The sequence below is a fragment of the Triticum dicoccoides genome, chromosome 4A, assembly GCF_002162155.2.
Source record: "Triticum dicoccoides isolate Atlit2015 ecotype Zavitan chromosome 4A, WEW_v2.0, whole genome shotgun sequence".
In the NCBI taxonomy this organism is placed as follows: Eukaryota; Viridiplantae; Streptophyta; class Magnoliopsida; order Poales; family Poaceae; genus Triticum; species Triticum dicoccoides.
This window is the reverse complement of record NC_041386.1, coordinates 211,523,974-211,546,226: the sequence shown is the minus strand read 5'-3', so window position 1 is coordinate 211,546,226 and position 22,253 is coordinate 211,523,974. Positions and strand designations below refer to the sequence as shown.

Genomic DNA, 22,253 nt, shown 5'->3' with positions numbered 1-22,253 from the left:
GTATGGCCAGTCGGTCAACGCACCTCCTCTTGGCATATCACTGACATGTGGGACCGGAGTGTGAGCAAACCAATCTCAATTGACGGAAAAATGGCCAACCCGCCATTCCTTGAGAGTGACGAGGAGCGAGACCACATAGACGGGCTCGCACGGAGGCCAAGATATATTCGAGCATGGTTGATCAATATCATCATTACATGTTGGGCTGCCGTTTTCTGCCCTTCTCCGGAATAAATGTGTACTTTATCATAGATTAAAAAAATAAGAGTACAGACGCTCCACCATGCGATTCTAGTAGTAGTACTACTCGTACTACTAAACCTTGCGCTTGGCTCTTCGCCTCTTCGTGAAGTCAAACAATGATGGTACTCCGCATGTTCGGTACTACAGTGTATGCTCTGGCAATCTGACACCGAATGAACTGATGCATGTCCACCGCCTGGGCGAGGATAGGTTGCATTAGTCAAAAGGCGTAAGCAAGCTTCACCTTGTCCTGCAAGCTTCTCCTCGTTCTGCGAGTTGACGGGACACACCAAAAAGTAGTGCTAGTCCATACTCCCTCCTTTCCGGTTAATATGGCTTAATCTTTTGTGGGTAAATGAGAGAGCTTTATTCATATATAAGCATTCTTAGGATGATCAACCAAGACACTGGTCACTAGGAAGCGAGGTACCCCGCAAAAAAAGAAGTAGGAAGCGAGGTGTTTCATCAAGCCAACTCTCGGCCACATTCAAAGTGTAGCATGCACGGTTCGCACAAAGATGCGCCACAAGGTTTGCTGACCTGTTTACATGCTGAATAACAAAAAAGAGGAAATATTACTGAGCGCTCCTATTTGTAATAGGATATGAGCCAGAATTAAGCAAGAATTGTGGTGAGTGTTCCATGCAATCAACTTCCATTATCACATGCGAGAACCCTCGAAGAGAACCAAATGTGTTGAAGATTGCTTTATCACATTTTAAAAATATAATAAGAGTGCAGACTCTCCTCCATCCGGTTCCTAGTACTAGTATAGTACATACCTCTATAGACTATAGTAGTAGTACTAGTACTAGTAAACTTTGCGCTTGGTTGTTCGCCTCTTCGGGAAGTCGAACAATAATAGTACTAGTATAGTGTATGCTTCTAGCAATCTGACGCCGAATTAACTGTTGCACGTCCACCGCCTGAGCGAGAGAGAGCTTGCATTAGTCAAAAGTTTCTCCTTGTTCTGTGAGCCACCGCGTGCAAGCTTCTCCCGTCCCGCAACCTTCTCCTTGTTCGACAAGTTGACGGGACACACCAAAGTAATGCTAGTCCATATTGCCTCCTCTCCGGTTAATATGGCTTAATTTCAAACGAGATAAATACACTGTCTGTCACTGTATATTTGTAATAAATACGATCAGTGGACTTCATAATACGCTCATTGCGCTCAATATATACATTTTCCGGTGTTTATACGATCACTAGCTCACCCTGGCTGAGTATGTGTGTGCATGCACGTGTAGGTTGAGCACTTGAGCGTGACCGTGTGTGTTCCTTCGTGTGCTCGGACATGCATGCATTAGGGCGTCACGCGCGTTTTTGCGTCCATGTGTACGTGTGGCTGTTGCATACACGTAGGGGGAGTACATGTAGGGGCCACTAAAGGAGCAGTCAAATCACACAGTAAGTTAGTCAGAAGAAGCAACCATCATTTCACTCTTCAATGATAGTGTACGCAATATAAAATGGTTGATATGGAGAGACAAATAAAACCACTATATATATACTAGCAGGAGCCTAAGCTTCAAGCCTGCTTGCTTGGGTTGCTCTCCTCACAAGCATAGAAAATCGGTGGCCACACCGCTGGTCACATATCCGGCCTGGTCCTGCAGCTGGGGGGAGGGAACAATGTTCTGCGTAGACGCGGTCGACATCGGCGAGGGATAAAATCCACAGTCAGTGCGTCCCAATCGAGGGTCACCACGGTATGGGCCGATGTCGTGTCCCAACCGCCCTTCTAGCTACATCCCGACGTCCCAGGTAGTCCATCTTCCTTTTGGAGCTGGCTTGCTCCACTGCCGCGGCTCCCCACGTAGCTCCATCTCCATGTCGATCTTTCTCCACTTCTATTGGCTTCTACTTGTGATGAGTTTATGTCTCATGAACTAGTGCCAGTACTATTATTCTAATCACACTTCTTCAATATCTTTGCCACTAGGGATGCTCAGCTCGATTTTAGTGGAACTGCACAAAAGCATCATACGATCCGAGGGTGCCAGCCGTCTTTCCTTCGACAGGTTCTACCTGGCCAGGAAATTAAATCATGTTTGTTTAGGGTTTAAGTTGTAGTGACCCCATTAGTAGTTTTTCTTTCGTGCACGCTCTCACAACTTTTGTCTTTAGTTCTGAAGTAAATATTGGCTATGATCTGTGAATCATTGAGATGCATCAGCATGCGTGTTAGCTTTCCTTTGTATTTGATGGAATGTTGTAATGGGGCAACCTTGGAGTAGGAATGAAAGTGGAGTGGAAAGTTCCTGTTTTTCCGGAGAAAAAATGGAAACGGAGAGAAACCAACGTTTCATTTCGTTGGATCGTGCCATCGAGCAAAACCAACGTTTAAATCACGAAAATTCTAAACTCACGCACTTTTACAGGGTTCTTTTACGGGGTCATTCACAACTAATCTTCTCTCCCCCTGATTTTAAATGGGAGTGGGCCCCTTACCTTATTTCTATCCATTGAAAACCTGCCAGCTAAACCACCCCGTGAATCCTATAAAAACTTGTCCGTGCATGTAGCATTGCTCTTTAAATCACGTCTGTCTCGTTCATGTCTCACCCTCCTCCACGGCTCGACCCCACACGGTCGCTCGGCATGCCACTCACCGCAAACCGAGTATACGATAACTTTCCCGCCTGCTTGTCGATGGATCGTGCCATGGAGTACTAGTACTATTGGAAGAGCATGACGAGTTGGGGGAGGATAGCTAGCAGTAGCACGGAATCCCAAGAACTTTTTACATGCATGTTGTGGCCGGCTATTGCGACCTTTGAACGTGGAGCAGTCGCATGCACTAGGAAGCGGCGCGGGCGACGCTCTCTCGGCGAGCGCACCGCTTCAATGCCGGCGCCAGTGAGAGGTCGTGTCCGCTCTGGCCGGGCATGAATGCGGCACTGACCGTTTCAGGTGGGAAGCATGCACGGGTGATGAAGAGGGTTCGGGTTGGTCAGGAGCGACGGTGCCAGCGGTCCAGACGCCCGCAAGCAAGAGATGTTGTACGTTAATATTGCCGCGTATATAATTAACAACGTAAATAATGTGCCAGTTGGACGAATATGATTGGAGATGGGGATGGAAATGGAATTTTATGTAAACACGGATATGCATGTCTATGTCTATGTGTGTGTGCGCGACGACTCTCGCGACCTGGAAGCGGGGGCATGTTTTTGATCGAGTTTCCTTTCTTGGTACGTTAAAAAATTGTCCGCCAGTTTTCGTTTCTTTTTTCCAGGAACGCGCGTATTCTATGTAAAACCACTGCTATGGAGAGATTTTTTTACTCCATTATAGCCTCTTGTTTGATAGAGTTTCTCGCGTCTTGCTCTCTCACCCTCTCCATATCAAAACAAGATGACAGTGTCCACACTATCTCTCTCCTCACCGGTGGTCACAGATCCAGCTGAATCATGTACGTTGCGGGAGGTGAGGAGGTGCAGCGTTGACGTTGTCACCGTCGGTGATGGAGGAAGCCAATGCGTACCGTCCTCTCGGAGCCGGCGCTGGCACGGGCAAAGGTCTTCCGCGCCCTTGTTCGCTGCCATCGTGTGGGAAGATCCCGCCCGCCCGCCTAAGCGACATCTCGCCCACCTGAGGTATAACTTCTGGTACTGGTCCAGCTCCCCAGGTCACTGCATGCGGGTTTTCTTCTATGCGACTCCCCAGCTCCCCATGTATAGTAGCTAGGGTTCGTCGGCTGGTCCAACATCACCTACTATTATAGAGGAAATGCCACTCGAAAAGTTGCCCTGATGTATGCCTCGGTGGAGGAATACATGTTGTTTCGACAAAAAGTACATGGTGGTTGTGCGGTCATTGTCCATATGCTCCTATTGCTGCTGCTAATCTAATACTATCACTGGTTAAATGAAGAAATGTTTTTTTCTTGGGTATTCTGGTTTAGTTCCCATCAAGATAATCATGATGCTTCTGTTTGTTGGTGTACTTTTCATAATTCTTATTGACAATTGAGATGTCATTGTTAATCTTGTAAAACAAAGTAACAACACTATATCCCTTTTTTATATTTTTGGAAACAGCGATGCATATCTCCATACCCGGGCATGTCTTCCTCAATTTTAGTGGAACTGCACAAAATTGGATGGCCATTGTTGTTCCGCCTCACTGTCCTTTGCCACGTGGTTCTTCCTTCCTCGAGCTTGATTACTAAGAAGAAACAGACCACAGTGAGGATTTGTCAAACTTCATAGGTGCCTCATCCAAACTTGATGCCAAATGGATGATGCATCACCACGATGACCTATCGATGCTCATGGTTTCGCCTCATGGTTGCGTCGGCTGGTGAAGCTGATCGGTTTTAAATGAAAAACAAGATGTCTTCCTTCAGTGCTCTTTGCTTGTTACCCACAAAGATATTATCCTTCGTTGGTTCACCTTGGTTGCGTTGGAGACGCGGTCGTCTTTCACGTTGGTGCAATTTTGTCACACAATTGGCTATGAACCAAATGTTTCCTCGAAGAAGGATCGACGTTGGTACTAAGAGCATAAGTTTTGTTTTGATTTCTAAGCCTTCTCACAACTTTTTCTCCAGCTCCCCTGTAATTTTATTTGTCCAGCTGTTAACTTTGATTAAAAAATGGTGTGGACTAAAAACCCGGATGGACGTTGTAGCCCTCCAGTTTTATTTACTCTGCATATTATATTTGACTGAAGTAAGTTTAGGCCGAACACAACAAACCATAATTATTAGAGAGGGCAAACTGTACATACTCTCAAACCTTTTCGATAATTGAAATTAAAATTCTTTCTTTGTACACACTCTCACACGTTTCCGATAATTTGGCGCATGTGTGGTTGTTCACTTAAGGGAGGGTAGTGTACCGCACGTGAAGGACAGGAAGTGCGACCAGGACGCGTGGATTGTTAGTTCATCAGAAGTACTCCCTCCATTTCTAAATATTTGTCTTTCAAGTGGTTTGAAATGGACTACCACATACGGATGTATATAGACATTTTTTACAGTGTAGATTCACTCATTTTGCTCCGTATGTAGTCATTTGTTGAAATCTCTAGAAATACAAATATTTAGGAACAGAGGGAGTAGTAGTTTTCTTCACTGGTACGTTAAATAAAGAGTTTTGTTTCATACTTACACAATTTAAAATGAGTGTTATGGAGAGAATAAGAAAACCACTCCACTATATATTAGTCGTATACACGAGTACTATATGGACGCAACTTCATTGACTTTAGTGCACCTGCCTTTGGGTTTATGACAGGTGGGCCCAAAATGTGGCTGGCCCACCTGTCATACAGCCAAAAGCAGGTGCAGTTAAGGCACCAGAGCTCAGTCCATACTACAATATATATATAAATTGGAGCCTCAGCGCTTGTTCGCTAGGGTTTGCACTCTCCACACTCTCGTCGCACTACATATATATATACACGCTGGAGGCTCAGCGTTCCTTTGCTAGGGTTTGCTATATTCATAGTCTCTCACCCTCTTCACCAAATCTAAACAAGACTGTGTTGTGGCCTCTGTCTCTCTCACCCCCCTCATAGCTGGCGAAGGAGGCGTCGGGATCCCGTCGCACCGGGAAGGGGAGGAGGTGCAGCGTTCACTCTATCACCTTCGGCGAGGGAGGCAATCCACTGCCGGCTGCGCTTTTCTCTTTCACCTAGCGCCTGTGTGGGAGGGCCACTGACCCCTTCTTGCTCGCTGTTGTATGTAGTGTGGGCAGATCCGACCTCCCGCCGCAAGCCTTGCCACATCCTGACGACCCTAAGGTATAAGTTTCTTCGAAACCATCATTGGTCTAGCTGCATGCAGATCTTTTTCGATTCTGTAGTCGAATCTAGGTATTGGTTCAAAGAGGAAAGAAGGATGTGGTGGGGTGGAGCATGAATCTAGGACGTGGTTCAGTGAGGAAAGGAGGGAGGGAAAGTAGTATAGACTAGCTATCCAGCCACTTTGTTGGTCGAAAAGGGAAAAGGGGGGTAACCCAGTACACACATCTGTAAGGAACCAAACTCTTTGTTGAAAAGGGAAAGAAACTGGGGGGTCGGGTAGTTTGTGCAGGACTAGATTTGCTGCCCTCACATAGGAAAAAGTTTCAAAGAGAACAAATATGGGACCAACACAGATATGTTGCTTGGCTACATACTCTGCATCACCCATTTATACGTGTGGACGCACATGGTGCTGGCATGTCCCATGTCCCATCCACATGATCGTGCAGTGTGTTTTGTGATGTTGTGCTACTTGTATTGGTACTGTTTTAAATAAATGTTGAATTGAAGCTATTGTATTGCTCTCTTTTCCCATTAAGTAGTGAACAAAAATGGTACCAACCCAGACATGATGCTTGTTGCTTTGTTATAACAAACTCTGCATCACCCCCTTTATAAGTAGATGGAAGCACAATGTGTTAGGGATCGGCAAGAGTACCATTTTTGTTAGGGATCGGCCGGAGTACATGTTTAAGAAATGTATTGTTCACATAATGTCTCTGTTATTATATATCAGTTATAGTGTTTTACAAATGGTACTCTCCTGCTTTGTAGTTCTTTCTACATGTTTAACCAAGGTATTGTTAAGATAATGCCTCTGTTAAAATGAATCAGTCACATTGTTTTAGGAATGATACTTTTCTGCTTTGTCGTTCTTTATACATGTTGAAACGAGGCATTGTTAAGATAATGCCTCAGTTAATATGAATGAATCCCACTGATTGAGAATTGCTACTCTCCTGCTTTGTTTCCCATTAAGATAAGGTAGATCAGTAGATGTTTTTCTTCTGGGAGTACAAGTCATCAACCGTTATTTCTCAGTAATTGTTTCCCTTGTACCTATTGTTGCTTACAGGGATATCAAAATTAAAGCTTGGTTTTATTCCGACTTTGATTTTAGTTGAACTGCACAAAAGGAGCCAATGTGTCTAAGGCAAACTGTTGTATTAGTGGGTCCAGTTGGTCTTACCACTTTGTAGAAAGAAGCAGTCACTATTTGCGCTACATTACACAAAGAATGATCAAGAAGCTTTACAGAGTATTAGTAGACGTTGGTGACATGACTAGTCTGCAGAGAGCATAGGAAACTCTACAACACGTGGGGTGCACTGAGCAAAAAGTTCCCAAACAAGTACAGGAAGCTAGGACAGGACTCCAAATCTGTCAATGTCATTCTAAGCAACAATGATGGGGCATCTGGGTATGGTAATCTGTTTATCGTACTTTCAGTTTGTTAGTCCACCGATTGGTGGGTTGACACTGGGGCCAATATTCATGTGGGTGCTGTTGTGTCTTTGTTTTCTTGCAGCATATAAATACGATATCCACAGTGATGCTCAGCTTGATTTTAGTGAAACTGCACAAAATGTCTGGATGGTTTGTGTCCTCCATAATACTTCATCATGCACAATACATCGAATGGTTCTCTAATCATTCGTCGTCACTTGGTGTTGCCAGCGTCGGCCATTAAGAAGGGTAAGAAGAAAGACAAAAAGAGATCTGGCTGATTTACTTGTGGTTCGGAGGAACACTAGGAAAACAAGTGCCCAAGAAAGTACCAAGAAGCCAGGACAGGACTCCAAGTCTGTCAATGTCACTCTAAGCAACAATGATGGGGCATCTGGGTATGGTAATCTATTTACCGTACTTTCAGTTTGTTGGTCCACCGATTGGTGGGTTGACACTGGGGCCAATATTCATGTGTGTGCTGATGTGTCTTTGTTTTCTGGAAGCATATAAATATGAAATCCACAGGGATGCTCAGCTTGATTTTAGTGGAACTGCACAAAATGTTCAGATGGTTCGTGTCCTCCATAATACTTCATCATGCACAATACATCAAATGGTTCTCTAATCATTCGTCGTCACCTTGAGCCACCGGACTATCAGATGACAAACTAATGGAAAACCCTGCCCGTTCCACAATCATAGGCATTACATATTTTTAATGGGAAAAGCTTGTCAAAGTTGACATTAGTTTAATATATTGGAATTGGAAAACCTTGTCAATTTTTGCTCATTGATGTTAGCCAGAAGACATGCATTTGATATTTTTGAGTGGGATGCCCTTTGCTGTGAGCAACGTCGATCGTTTTTTCCTATTCCTGTCTTCAATTCAGAAGTAAATATTTAATCTGCTGAGATGCATAGTCACATGAATGTTGACTTATGTAAGATATTTTAAGAGTTTGTTCTGAATATTGTCTATGTAATGCCAGGCATTGTATTTGATTGCAAAGTTGAGCTTGGAATGTTGTGGCATGCGGCATCACGAGTTGTTCACTGTGCCTCCTGAGAATAATGCTTTGTATTGTTTTGCATGTCGATCTAATGCCAGTGATTTGTTTGTTAAGAAGATCATCCTCTTCTGTTGTTTCCGTGCTTAAGAAGTTCATCGTCTTATGTTTCATTCATAGCCTATACGACAAGTCGGGTAGGTTAGACATGAAACCATATGATCTTCCGACCAACTCATCATCTTAGGTCATGATTCGATCGTCGTTTTCCAAACAAAACCACTTGTAAAACCGACACTTGTAAATAAAAGCAGATGGTCTCGGGCGAAGCGCTTGGTTGGTCGATTTCGACTAGTAAAATATACATTGGTCTCTCAAATTACACGCCTAACCCACCGATTTTACTTACAGACCTCGGGCCCTCGGTTTCATTACGCTTGTATTTTACGCGTTGTTTCCAATGACGAGTAAATTACACTTGTATCTTAATACAAGTGTGAAATAAACTAGAGCTCCCAAGTGCGGCCTTACCGTTTCATGCCGTCTCAGTCTCTCGAAGGTGCTCATAGGTGTCTGATGATCCTGGCTTCCTGAATGAGCAGCGGGTGCTGTATCAGACCATTCGTAGGGCCCGCGAGGCCCTCTCTGTCGTCCTTCAAGTTTTTGCGCTAGCCGTGGCGCCGAGCATTGTTAACATGGTCAATGAACATGAGGATTCAGGAGATGACTTTATTTTGACTGGATGATAGTAGGGACCCACTAGGGCCATAGTCGTACGTACGCAAGTGCCTCCTTATTATGTACAACTATATTTTTTTGATTCCTCCTGGTTTCCTGACATCACAGTCCCACACCATTGTCAACCTATGTAGTCAATATAAGCGAGAGAATTGCACAAGGTGCGGCCGACAGTTGGGACCAAGCAGCTCGAGCAGTATTTGTGTTTTTGAGGCATGAGCACTATAGAGTTTTTCTTGGCGATGTTTTCGTTGTTGTTCAGAGGAGAGCAGGGTAGTAACTGGGCGGGCTGTGGCCCGTCTAGCCCAGGACAGATATCCAACCCAGATATTAATTTTTTTCAAGATGAAAATTGCTAGCCCAGCTATACGTTTTTTTTGAGGAATACCCAGGCAAGGTCAACTTGTTATTCTCCGCCCCGCTGGGCTGCAAACCTTTCATAGGAGGGATGCATTAGGCTTAACAGGAAAATGGGCTTTAAAAAATAATAAATGGGATGTAATTATAGAAACTGGGTAGTAACTATAAAAAATACACCAAACACGAAATTAGTTTATAAAATATTATTTATGGATATTGAAAATCTTAATTTTTAATTGTTGCGCGCGCAATGTTTCATTGGATTTTTACGTAATTCAAATTTATATTTAATCTGACTAGAAATTTCGGGATAAAAATATTTTGGATCCCATCAAAATGTGGGAAATTTTATTGAATTCTGTCTTGAACGGTTGTTTTTTTAATAAATCTTGAACGGTTGGTTGAAATTATTAATCCTTGACCTAGCTAGAAAATGGGCTATACTTTTAACAAACTGTAAATGGGCTGTAGTAAATTACATTAGAATTCAAAATGGGTTGTACATTCTTACAAATCGCAAATGGGCTATAAGTTCTCTGCCACATACTTGTGGGCCTACTAAGTTGACGCGTCCCCTAAACAAAGAAGTTGACGCGTATGCAAGGCTTTGTCAACTTATTATAGTCAACACACGATTCTAGAAGTAGTGGCCGTTGGATGTCTATCCGACGGATGTCGTGCTTCTTCTTCAATCTCGGATATTCTAGCTTCGGTCGCCCAAAAAATGATTCCTCCCCCTGACATCTGGGGCGCACCGTTTCGGAGGCTGACCTATGGGCCTACTAAGTTCACGTGTACCAAGGGCTTTGTCAACTTAGTCAATATAAACGATTCTAGCTGCAGTGATCGTATGATGTCCATCCAACGGCCGTAGTGCTTCTTCAACCTCTGGTCTTCTTGCTCCAGCTGCCCAAAGCAGCATCGGTCGTGCCGCCTGCTCCTGCCTCCCGTGGCCGGCTGTGCTGCCGCGGAGGCCTCACCGCCCCTACTACTCCCACCACTGGCCAGGCCATCCCTCCACTCACCCACACCCCTGTTATTCTGCGGCAACGGCAGCCTCACACCGCAGCCGAACCCTCGTACTCCTCTCCACGCGGGCTTCCACTGCCGCGTCTTCCCCAGCTCCACGTCGTCCCCTTCCTAGGCCTCGCCATCGTCCATCGCCCTGGTGCTCTCGGCGTGGCGTGGTCAACGTGGTCAAGGAACGACTTCCATCGAAAGAGTACTGTACGTGGAGAGGCTGACAGCTGGGTCCACGACGGCCGCAAGGAAGTGCCTCCTTATTACGTGCAAAATAATTATTCCTCCACCTGACAAGAGGGACCCACCGGACGGGCCACCGTATTTTGCAAAAAAATGTTTCCCCCTGACTGTTGGGACCCACCAGCTACATCTTCGCACGCAAGGAAGTGCCTCCTTATTACGCACGAAAAAATGAATACTCCCCCTGCTAGCTGGGACCCAGTATAGTGGTCGGCTGACTTGTGGGCCTACTAAGTTGACGGGGACGGAGGGCTTTGTCAACTTAGTCAATATGCATGATTCTAGCTCCAGTGACCGTACGATGTCCATCCAACGGCTGTAGTGCTTCTTCAACCTCTAGTCTTCTTGCTCCAGACGCCCAAACCAGCGCCGGTCGTGCCTCGTGCTCCTGCCTCCCGTGGCCAACTGCGATGCGGCGGAGGCCTCACCGCCCCCTACTACTCTCACCGCTGGCCAGGACATCCCTCTACTCACCCACACCCCCTATTATTCTGCGGTGACGGCAGCCTCACACCGCAGCGAACTAGTGAACCCTCATACCCCTCTACGCGTGGGCATCCACTGCTGCGTCTTCCCCGGCTCCGCGTCGTCCCCTTCCTAGGTCTCACCGTCGTCCACCGCCCTGGTGCTCTCGGTGCGGCATGGTCAACATGTTCAAGGAACGGCTTCCATCGAACGTGGACTGTATGGGGAGAGGCTGACAGCTGGGTCCATGGCCGCAGCAAGGAAGTGCCTCCTTATTATGCGCAAAATAATTATTCCTCCACCTGACAGCGGGGACCCATCGGACGGGCCACCGTATTTCATGAAAAAAAACATTTCCCCCTGACTGTTGGGACCCACCAGATACATCTTCGCACGCAAGGAAGTGTGTCTGGGCCAAAAAAACAATTCGCCCCCCTGACTGTTGGGACCCACCAGTTACATCTTTGCACGCAAGGAAGTGCCTGACAGTCGGGACCCACCTGGTCGAAGCGTATGTAGCATTGTCATTCTGGTCACGAACGTGTACGTACATACTGGTCGATGTAAAGGCGCACACGTGTCGTAGTAGAGGCGCGCACGTAGCGTGTACACGTACGTACAGCGGCCAGTGTGCAAGAAATAAAATACGGCCACGTACGTACATATGGGCGGGGTCTCGAACGCCTACTCGTGCATACGTACGGCCAGGGCTCGTGTACATGGCTAGGTCGGAACGGAGAAAATGCATCGTCGTCGTGTTCATCAGGAGCCAACCGGCTGGGTCGGAATGGAATGTGTCGTCGTGTTCATCGGGAGGGCTTGGACGGAACAACCGATGGAAACTAGGCCTGGCGTACCGCAGAACGGAGAAAACGGCCTTGTGTTCGACCGGCCACGTTCGAAATGGGATCCTGTTCATCGGGAGGGGTCTGGCGTACTGCAAAATGGAGGAACCGGACCTCCTATGGTCAAAACGGGGTCCTGTTGATCGGGAGGGGTGTGGCGTACCGCAAAATGAAGGAAACGGACTTGTGTTGGAGCGCTACGGTCGAAACAGGGGTCCTGTTCATTGGGAGGGGTGTGGCGTACCGCAAAACGGGACTCCACGAGATACTATTCATCTCCACCGTCGACCCCCTCCAGCCTCCACGGGCTACTGTTCATCCACCGTCGACCTCCTCCAGCCTCCACCTTCGATTGTTCATCCACGGGCTCCTGTTCATCCAGCCTCCACCGCGCGCTACTCCACCGGCTACTATTCTACCAGCCCTCTCCACGGGCTCCTGTTCAACCACCCCTCCACGGTCTACTGTTCATCCAGTCCTCCACCGTCTACTGTTCATCCAGCCCTCCACGGGGTGGTCCTGTTCATCCAGCCCTCCACGGGGTCCTGTCATCCAGCCCCAACCGGCTCGATCGATCGGGGTCCTGTTCATCCAGAGGCAACATCACGGGGTCCTGTTTATCAACCCCCATTGGGAACTGTTCATCCAACCCCCCCCAGCAACGCTCACTGTTCATCCAAAGGCAGCATCAATCGGCTTCAGTTAGCAGCAGTAGCAAAGGAACCGCTCGATCGAGTTCAGTTAACAGCCATCGATTGATCGCTCGGATTCAGTAACGCGTAGCCTGCAGTGCAATCGCTCGGCTTCAGTTAGAGCCCAACGCCTCGCACCCATGCGTGTGCGTGTACGAGAGATATGTGCATCGCTCGGCCTCGACCACCCACTGTAACTGGGAACACCCCGATATTTTCCTCGCCCTCGCTTCTACCATAGTTTTTTCCGTCATGGACGGCCCAAAGAATGCCATGCAGCTACGTCTCCGGCCCGCCCAGGACGAAAAGCCCATTTTTTGTCATGATTTTTTGTCATAGAAGTAGGATCCCACCACATCTATGATGATACCGGGTTTTGTCACAATTATCGTCATCGAAGTGTCATAAGTATGACAGGAAAAAAATTCGTTTGGCCCAAAATGTCACAGATGTGTCTTTTTTTTGTAGTGCAACGAGTTTGCCGGAGGTTGAGGTTGGGTTGAGTGAAGATATATTTGAGGCTCTTGTGATTGGTGAAATGTCCACTTGCCTTCCCAACAAGAGATGTCTTCATGTTATTAATGCATGGACAACTGCCGCCAACTCAAGATCGTGAGTGGGGTACCTCCTTTCATTTGGCTTCAACTGACGAGAAGCATAGGCCACAACTTTCTTCTCTTGCATTAACACGGCACTGAGACCTTGCAACGAGGCATCACATAAAACTTTGAAGGGTTTGGACTCATCCGGAGGAGTTAGGACAGGAGCTGGACGAGTTTCTCTTTGAGAGTGTTGAAAGCAACATCACACTCAGGAGCCCAGGAATACTTGACATGCTTCTGGAGGAGGTTGGATAGAGGCTTAACAATCTTTGAGAAGTTTTCAACAAATCTTCAGCAATAGCTTGCAAGCCCAAGGAAACTGCGGAGCTGCTTGACATTTTGAGGAGGCTCCCAGTTCACAATTTCATAAACCTTCTCCAGATTAACAGCAATGCCCTTGGCAGAGATGATGTGGCCAAGGAAAAGAACTTCATCAAGCAAAAACTCACATTTGGAGAACTTTGCGTAGAATTGATACTCTCTGAGCTTGTCGAGCACCAATCGCAAATGCTTGGCATGATCCTTCTTATTCTTGGAGAAAACCAGGATATCGTCGAGACACACCATGACGAATTCATTGGTGTAGGGGTTGAAGATGAAGTTCATCATGCGAGAGGAAGTTGGAGGGGCATTGACAAGCCCAAAAGACATGAAAGTATATTCATAAGAACCAAAGCTTGTTCTGAATGCTGTCTCGGGGATATATTCTTCACGAATGTGAATCTGATGATAACCCATACGGAGGTCAAGGTTGAAAAACACCTTTGCACCTTTGAGTTGCTCGAATAGCTCATTGATGTTGGGAAGTGGTTACTTATTCTTAATTGTCTTCTTGTTCAATGGGAGGTAATTGACGCAAAGTCGGTCCGTGCCATCCTTCTTCTGGACAAAAAGAACACCACAACCCCACGGAGATGAACTTGGTCTGATCAGTCCCAGACGCTCTTGTTCATCGAGATGTTTCTTCAATTCTTTCAGCTCTTTTGGCCCAAGCTTGTATGGGCGCTTGCAAACGGGTTCTGTGCCGGGCTCAAGATCAATAGCGAACTCGACTGGCCGATGAGGAGGCATACCCGGATGCTCTTCTAGAAAGACATCTTGATACTCACAAACAACTCGGTCTGAGAAATAGCGTCTAACTCTCCCTTCTCATTGAGAAAGAACAACCAAATGGTTTCATCACGAACGGCATAGATGATCACATCCTCAGAAGGGTGCGTCAATTTAATCTCCCTGGCAGCACAATCAAGGGAAGCCTTGTGCTGAGAAAGCCAATCCATGCCAAGAATGAGATCAATATTAGAGTCGCCAAGAACCATTGGAGAAGCCAGAAATTTATAATTGCCCATCTTGATGCCAACATCCGGAACCATCATTTTGGTATGCATGAACAAACCGGGAGAGGAAACCGATATCGGCCTAGGAAGATCAACAGTATGCAAATTGTGCATGGATGCAAAAGGCCTTGATATGAATGAAATAGATGCACCAGTATCGAATAAAACTTTTATAGGAATATCATTAACTGGGAGATTACCCATGATCACTTCTGAAGAATCCTCTGCTTGAGCTGAATTCATCATGTTCACCCTTGGAGACTTGGGATTCTGCTTGACAACTGCATTGCTTGCTAACCGGACAGGAGGAGGAGGCGGAAGGCGCCTTTGGTTGACGCACTTTTTAGAATAGTGACCCTTCATACCACACTTGTGACAAGTGACCTCTGAAAGCGGATGGAAAGGTGTAAGAGGACCACCTGTCCTCGGAGCCTGAGTTTGAGACTTGTTCTGATAGCCTAGGTTGGGTGGGTGGGAAGATCCACGACCACTTGAGTTCTTCTACTGGTAGGGCTGACGAAGCGGAGGAGGTGGAGGAAGCAAGAACTTCTATTGCTTAGCTGCCACTTTTGAGGAAGAAGAAGACTGGACTGCATCCCCGATTCTCTTCTTTGAAGCCTCACATTGAGCTGAGCAGCTTCTTGCTTGAGGGCCATGTTGTAGAACTGATCGAACTGAGTAGGCTCAACAAGAATGAGAGCTAACTGCAGATCCTCTCTTAGGCCACCCTTGATGTGATAGATCATGCTCTTTTCATCAGGAACGTCTTGCCTTGCGAAGCGAGCAAGCTTCTAAAACTAGATGTTGTATTGATACACGGATATGCTTCCTTGCATGAGATTGTGGAATTCCTCACGCTTGCTCTCGACAACACTTGTTGGAATGTGATGAGCTCGAAAGTCCCAGCAGAAGTTAGTCCAGGTAATCTCTTGACCCCCTCTGGAATCTTTGTACCGCTGATACCAATCAGCTGCTTGGTCCTTGAGCTGAAAAGAAGCAAACTTGACGTAGTCCTCAGGCCTAACATTGCTGCATTCAAAATGCTTGTTGATGTCCACGAGCCAATCATCGGCGTCCATGGCCTCGGCACAATCGCTGAAAGACTTTGGTTGATTTGCAAGAAACTGGTTGAGGGTAGCAAACTGAGGATGGTTGTTGAATTGCCCTTGACCTTGATTTCCTTGGTTGCCTTGGCCTTGGTTGCACTCTTGCAAGAGTTGCAAATGCATCTGAGTATTGGCGTTGGTGGCCGCCATCACAGCTTGCCATGCCTTCAGAGGCGGAGGAGGTGGTGGAGGTGGAGGGTTCTACTGTTCCCCATCGTTGCGGTCCGGATTCAGACACGTTGGAGGAGGCATCCTGAAGAGGGTGACATCTGTTAGAACCATTATAGACATATAGACAAGCTGAATCAACGAATAGAAATTGCAACATACAGTCTTCACGATAAACATTCGAACAGAGATTGAACGAATGCATTGCAAAGTTAACATTACACGACCATTAAGGGTGAGAAGCCACTTAGAGAAAGGTTGATGAATGAAACAACAAGGTACGACTGGAACAAATAAATGGTAAGGATCACCCAATCCCATACCAATTATCTGCCGGAAGAATAACTAAGAGCTACTTGAATTCCCACCTATTAACTCCCGAAACTTTCTGGTTATGCAATTTGGTGTTGGGGATACAGGGAGGCACAATATATATCAGAAAACTAACAAGCCCTACGCTCCAACTGTATCCATCCGTCAACACATAACCAAGAAAACTTTGAAAATCGTGTACCTCAACCTTCGAAAAGCATCCGTTATACTAGCTGTGGCTATACTCCCGAACTCCCTCCCCAATACTGGGTGGCATCGAGGTTATCTCACCACTAACTGCATAAAAGAGATTTTCGATGTCGGCGAGCTTAGGTATTCCAGAACTGCAACAATAAAATTGTGACGACAACACCTTGGAGCTCAACTCCCCAGGACACTGCCACAACCCCAAAATGTTAGGAGGCACCAAGAACAATGTTCTCGTCACAAGAATATCGTAATGATCCCAAGATACCCGCGTGATCCTAAAAAAAATTAGTGAAAATGAGGAGAGGAAAGTCAAAAAGTCTACGTCAGGAGTCCTTAACAGAGCGACGAAGGGGGCTGAGGAGTAAAAAGAATCCTACTCTCCGATATATATAATCCTAAGACTCAAAACAGTTTTGTTCTAGACTCAACAACATCAGCGATTCAATCAAGCAGGGGGCTCCTAAGTCGGGATGGCTCTGATTACCAACTTGTAACGCCCAAGATGCGGCTATATCTCCCACATGTCGGGGCACGACTTAGAGGCATAGCCGCATTTTGGTATGGTCACAAGAAGGGTCATCTTCACACAATCCCATGTAAATGAACAAGATGTAAATAGTTGGCTTACAATCGCCACGTCACACAATGATCAAATTATACATACATCAATCAGAGTACACACAAGGTCCGACCACGGACGACCCAAATGAAAAGAAGACAACCCCAAATGCTAAGTCCCGATCGCGTCCCTACTGGGCACCACTACTAATCATCCGGAAAGGAAACATAGTAACGGCCAAGGTCTTCGTCGAACTCCCACTTGAGCTCAGTGGCATCACCTGCATTGGTATCATCAGCACCTGCAACTGTTTTTGTAATATCTGTGAGTTACAAGGACTCAGCAATCTCAAAACCCACGAGATCAAGACTATTTAAGCTTAAAGGTAGGATGTGGTTATAAGGTGGAGTTGCAGCAAGCAGTAAGCAAATATGGTGGCTAACATACAAGTACAAGAGTAAGATGAGAAACTGCGTAACACACGTAGAGCTACAAGTGATCAAGAAGTGATCATGAACTACTTACGTTCATACATAACCCAACCATGTTCACTTCCCAAACCCTGTCGAAAAGACACCATCACGGTTACACACGCGGTTGGTGTATTTTAATTAAGTCAAGTGTCAAGTTCTCTACAACCGGATATTAACAAATTCTCATCTGCCACATAACCGTGGACACGGCTCTCGAAAGTTTATACCCTACAGGGTGTCCCAACTTAGCCCATCACAAGCTCTCATGATCAACGAAGGATATTCCTTCTCCCTGAACAACCCGATCAGACTCGGAATCCCGGTTACAAGACATTAATTTCGACAATGGTAAAACAAGACCAGCAAGACCGCCCGATGTGCCGACAAATCCCGATATGAGTCACACGTATCTCGTTCTCAGGGCACACCGGATGGGCAAGACGTCGGGTTGGCTGAGACCCTGGTTGCCCAGGGGGCGTCGGACATCGCCCAGGTTGGACCAGCACTCAGAGGAACACTGGCCCGGGTTGTTGATTAAGAATCCTCGGGTTAATTAATCCCTATGCATATTTTAGTTGTTATTACGCAAATGGTAAAACCAAGGTTGGGCCTTGCTGGAGGAGTTTTATTCAAAGCAAACTATCAAGGGGGTCCCATAACCCCAACCACGTAAGGAACGCAAAATCAAGGAACATAACACCGGTATGATGGAAACTAGGGCAGCAAGAGTGGAACAAAACACCGAGCAAAAGGCCAAGCCTTCCACCCTTTGCCAAGTATATAGATGCATTAATTAAATAAGAGATATTGTGATATCCCAACATGTCCATGTTCCAACATGGAACAACCTACACTACACCTGCAACTAGCAACGCTATAAGAGGGGCTGAGCAAAAGCGGTAACATAGCCAAACAACAGTTTGCTAGGAAGGTGGGTTAGAGGCTTGACAAACAAGTGGTAGGTAGCGTGACATAGCGATAGAGCGAACAACTAGCAAGCAAAGATAGAAGTGATACTGGGGGTAATGATCATCTTGCCTGCAAAGTTCTCAGGGTTGTCGAAAGCTTGCTCCTCATAAACATACTCGACATGATCCTCGTTCACGAACTCGTCTCCCAGCTCTATCCAAAGCAAGAACAGAAGCAACGGAACAACAATCAATCATGGTGTAATGCACAAGCAACATGATGCAAGACATGGCATGGAATGCAAGGTATGATGTGCAATGCATAAGGGTACTCCGGAAGGGAAAATATGATAATGGCATTAACTTGGCTAAACAAGCATGCCATTGGATAGGTTGAGAGATTTCGGTTGAAATCGATATGAAGATCACCGGAAACGGATGCACAGTTTGCAAATGACGAGCAAAACAAGAACAACGCAAAACTACGTTTAACAGCATCATAGCACTTAAGATGCATCATGAAAATATGCTACAACACTCCAACATAACAACAAAACACATGACAGAGAAGTACATGTGAAGCTCTACAAATCATGAACACTGAGCTACTACTAGAACTCACTAGAACAAGTCTAAAATAGCATGGCAAACATGCAAATGAGAATAGTTTACAGACTTAGCAGCTTTTCACTGATCTTGATAGAAACAGTATCAGGTAGCAATGTTTAGAGCTAGTAAACTACATGCTACAGGAACATATCATGGCAAACTTAAGCATGGCATGCTAGTACTAAAGGCAATGAACAAAACTCCCTCACTGAACTTGAGCCAAAGATGCACAGAAAAGATGGTAGCATCAATGCAAACATGGCAAGTGATATGAACGGATTCGGACAGTAGAAAACATGGCATCGCAGAAACAGATTCATGATAGCAATTTTGCAAGCTCGTGCAACTCACCACAAAGCATTTCATGGTATAACAAAGCAACTAACAGTAAGAAGACACATTTATGAAGCTAAAAATGGCAAGATCATGGTCATATGGTGCATGGATCACTAGCAAAACACATGGCAAAAATGCACTTCCTGTTAACAGACTGACAACAATAATATTTAGCAAAAGGAAAGCATGGTAATGACAAGCTACAGTACCACATAATTACAAACAAAGGCATGAATAGATAGAGCATAACCATATCTTCAAAACATCCTTACTTAACTTCATCAAAATATGCAAGGATTTACTTGTGGCGACAAGTCAACATAGCAACCTAATGTGACAGGAAAAGACTTGGCAGAAAAACTAAGTGGTTGAAATTAAGGATGGCAATGGGTAGGGTATGGGGCGGGTAGAGCAATACCATACCCATACCCGTGTAGTCAATGGGTACAAAATTCTACCCATACCCGTACCCGTGGGTATGATACTTTACCCGTACCCTTACCCGACGGGTACCCAAACCCATTGGGTACCCAATGGGTAGATCAATTAGTACACAAGTTATTCACAATTTTACATTCATTTATAGCACATTTGATAAAAAAACAATTGATCTCAACTAAATAACAAATAGCCGAGTACATGAAAATTATCTCAATTTAAATTGACAATTAGTAAAAACTTAAACATAGGTCCATAGGCTCACAACAGAACTTTAACATAGGTACACTTGTGATTGTGAATCACGGGTAAGATTCACATGTCGGTATTAAATGGGTAGGGTATGGGTATATCCATGGGTAAAAGGCTATACCCGTGCCCTACCCATGAATTAACGGGTAGGGTATAGGTACTAACCGTGGGTATAAAATTGTGCCCATACCCTGCCCATGCGGGTACGGTACCCGCGGGTACCCATACCCATGGGTAAAATTGCCATCCTTAGTTGAAATCAGCAACATCAACTGGCCTACTTGGCATGCTTGTGCTAGTCACCACATGGCACATAAAAATACAATGATTACACCACTTTAAATATGGCATGAAGATGCTCCTAAAACATGTAGACATGATGCTCAAAAGATGAGCACACAAAATGCTATGAAACAGACAAATCAGCAAGTTATGATAATTTCCAACAGATAACATCATTTAGCACTTTTGCAATGAAGATTAGTGCATCAATGTGGACAGTAACATGCATGCAAATGACACCAGCATGTAGAGCATCATGAGACGAACATTTCGGTATATCATGCATGCAAAACGGAGTTACGAGCACGAACTTATGGACGGTCGAACATGTGCACATGAGATGAAATATTTCGGGGACTCAGAGAAATTTTACCCTCACAGATCTAGGGTTTGACTGGGCACGCGAACCGAGGCGCGTCGAACTCACCGAAGACGGGCGGCGCGGAGGTGGCCGACGGGGAAGGAGGACGTCGGGGTCGGCGTGAGGCGCCAGAGACGATGGGGCGGCGGAGGCGCGGGGTCCGGCGGCGAGGTTGGGCGGCGGCGCGGGCAAGGCAGGTGCGGTCGGCGGCGAGGCGAGGCCGGGAGGCGAGCGGCGGCGGTGGAGCTCCTGCTCCGACGAGGTCGAGGAGGGAGGTCGGCATCGCAGCGGCGGCTGGCGCACGGGTGCGGTCGGGCGGCGGCACGGGGCGGATGGGCCGGGAGGGCCCCGTTTGGGCTTGGCGGGCCGCGGGAGGCGGATGCGGTGGCGGTGATGGGCGGCCGGAGGGCCACGTGGCGACGCCTGGTTGGCTGGGCCATCGGCGGACGTGTCCGGCGGCGCGGGGAGCGGAATGGCTAGGGCTTGCCTATGATTCCGGAGGGGAGGCCTTTTTATATGTAGATGGAGGTAGGAGAGTCCAAATGAGGTGCGGTTTTTGTCCAGACGATCGTGATCCAACGACGGAGAGCATGGAGGGGGTTTAGATGGGCTAGTGGGCTGTTGTGGAGGGGTGTTGAGCTGCAAAGAGAGAGGGATTTCGGCGGTTACACGGTTAACCGTTGGGGCATCAAACGACCTCCAAATGGAACGGAATTTGACAGACGGCCTACCGGTGATGTATCAAGGCCACTCGACAAATCTCAGTCCATTCCGAGAACATTTTTCTTCCGCTCACGAAACAAGATCTGAGAGGTGCAATGGGTGCATGTGTGAGTGTCGGATCCTGAAACGGACAACGGGAAAAAAGACCGGATGCATGAGACGAACACAAATACAAATGGGATGCACATGATGACATGAGATGAAATGCATGACATGAACAAAATGCAAAATGAGGACAAAACTCAACCACGAAGGATATAATATATAACATTACAGAAAATGGCAAGAGTTAGAGTTACAATTATGGAATGTTACATCTGGAACGTTACAAGCGGCTTCGAGATATTGGACGTACTATAAATTTAGCAGAGATGTCACCATACACCTTCAGCCCAGCATCCTCGGATCGGATGCTTAAACCTCGAGTTAGCTAACTAGGATGGCAATGGCATCATCTCCTCTCCTGCACCTGTTCCTCCTAGTCCTAGCCTTAGCATGTACATGCAGGGCATCATCCGGCCATGCGGTCGAGGTCGACCCTACCTGCCCTCCAGCCAAGGCGTCAGCGGTGGCAGTGCAGGCCTCGGACTACGGCGGGCCTCATTGCCAGCCACCGGCTCCGCACGTTCCGGTCCCGGTGTTCCTGTACGACGTCAACCCGATGCAGTTCACGCTGAACCTTGAGTACACTGAGGCCGAGTTCTTCCTCCACGCGGCGTTCGGCAAAGGGCTTGACCAGATCTCGCCCAACCTGACAT

General features: G+C 46.6%; 1 pseudogene; it reads left to right on the top strand.

The window, feature by feature from the left end:
• Positions 1–21,940: 21,940 nt before the first annotated feature.
• The window catches only part of LOC119283481, a 1,789-nt pseudogene continuing 1,476 nt past the window's right edge, over positions 21,941–22,253 (top strand).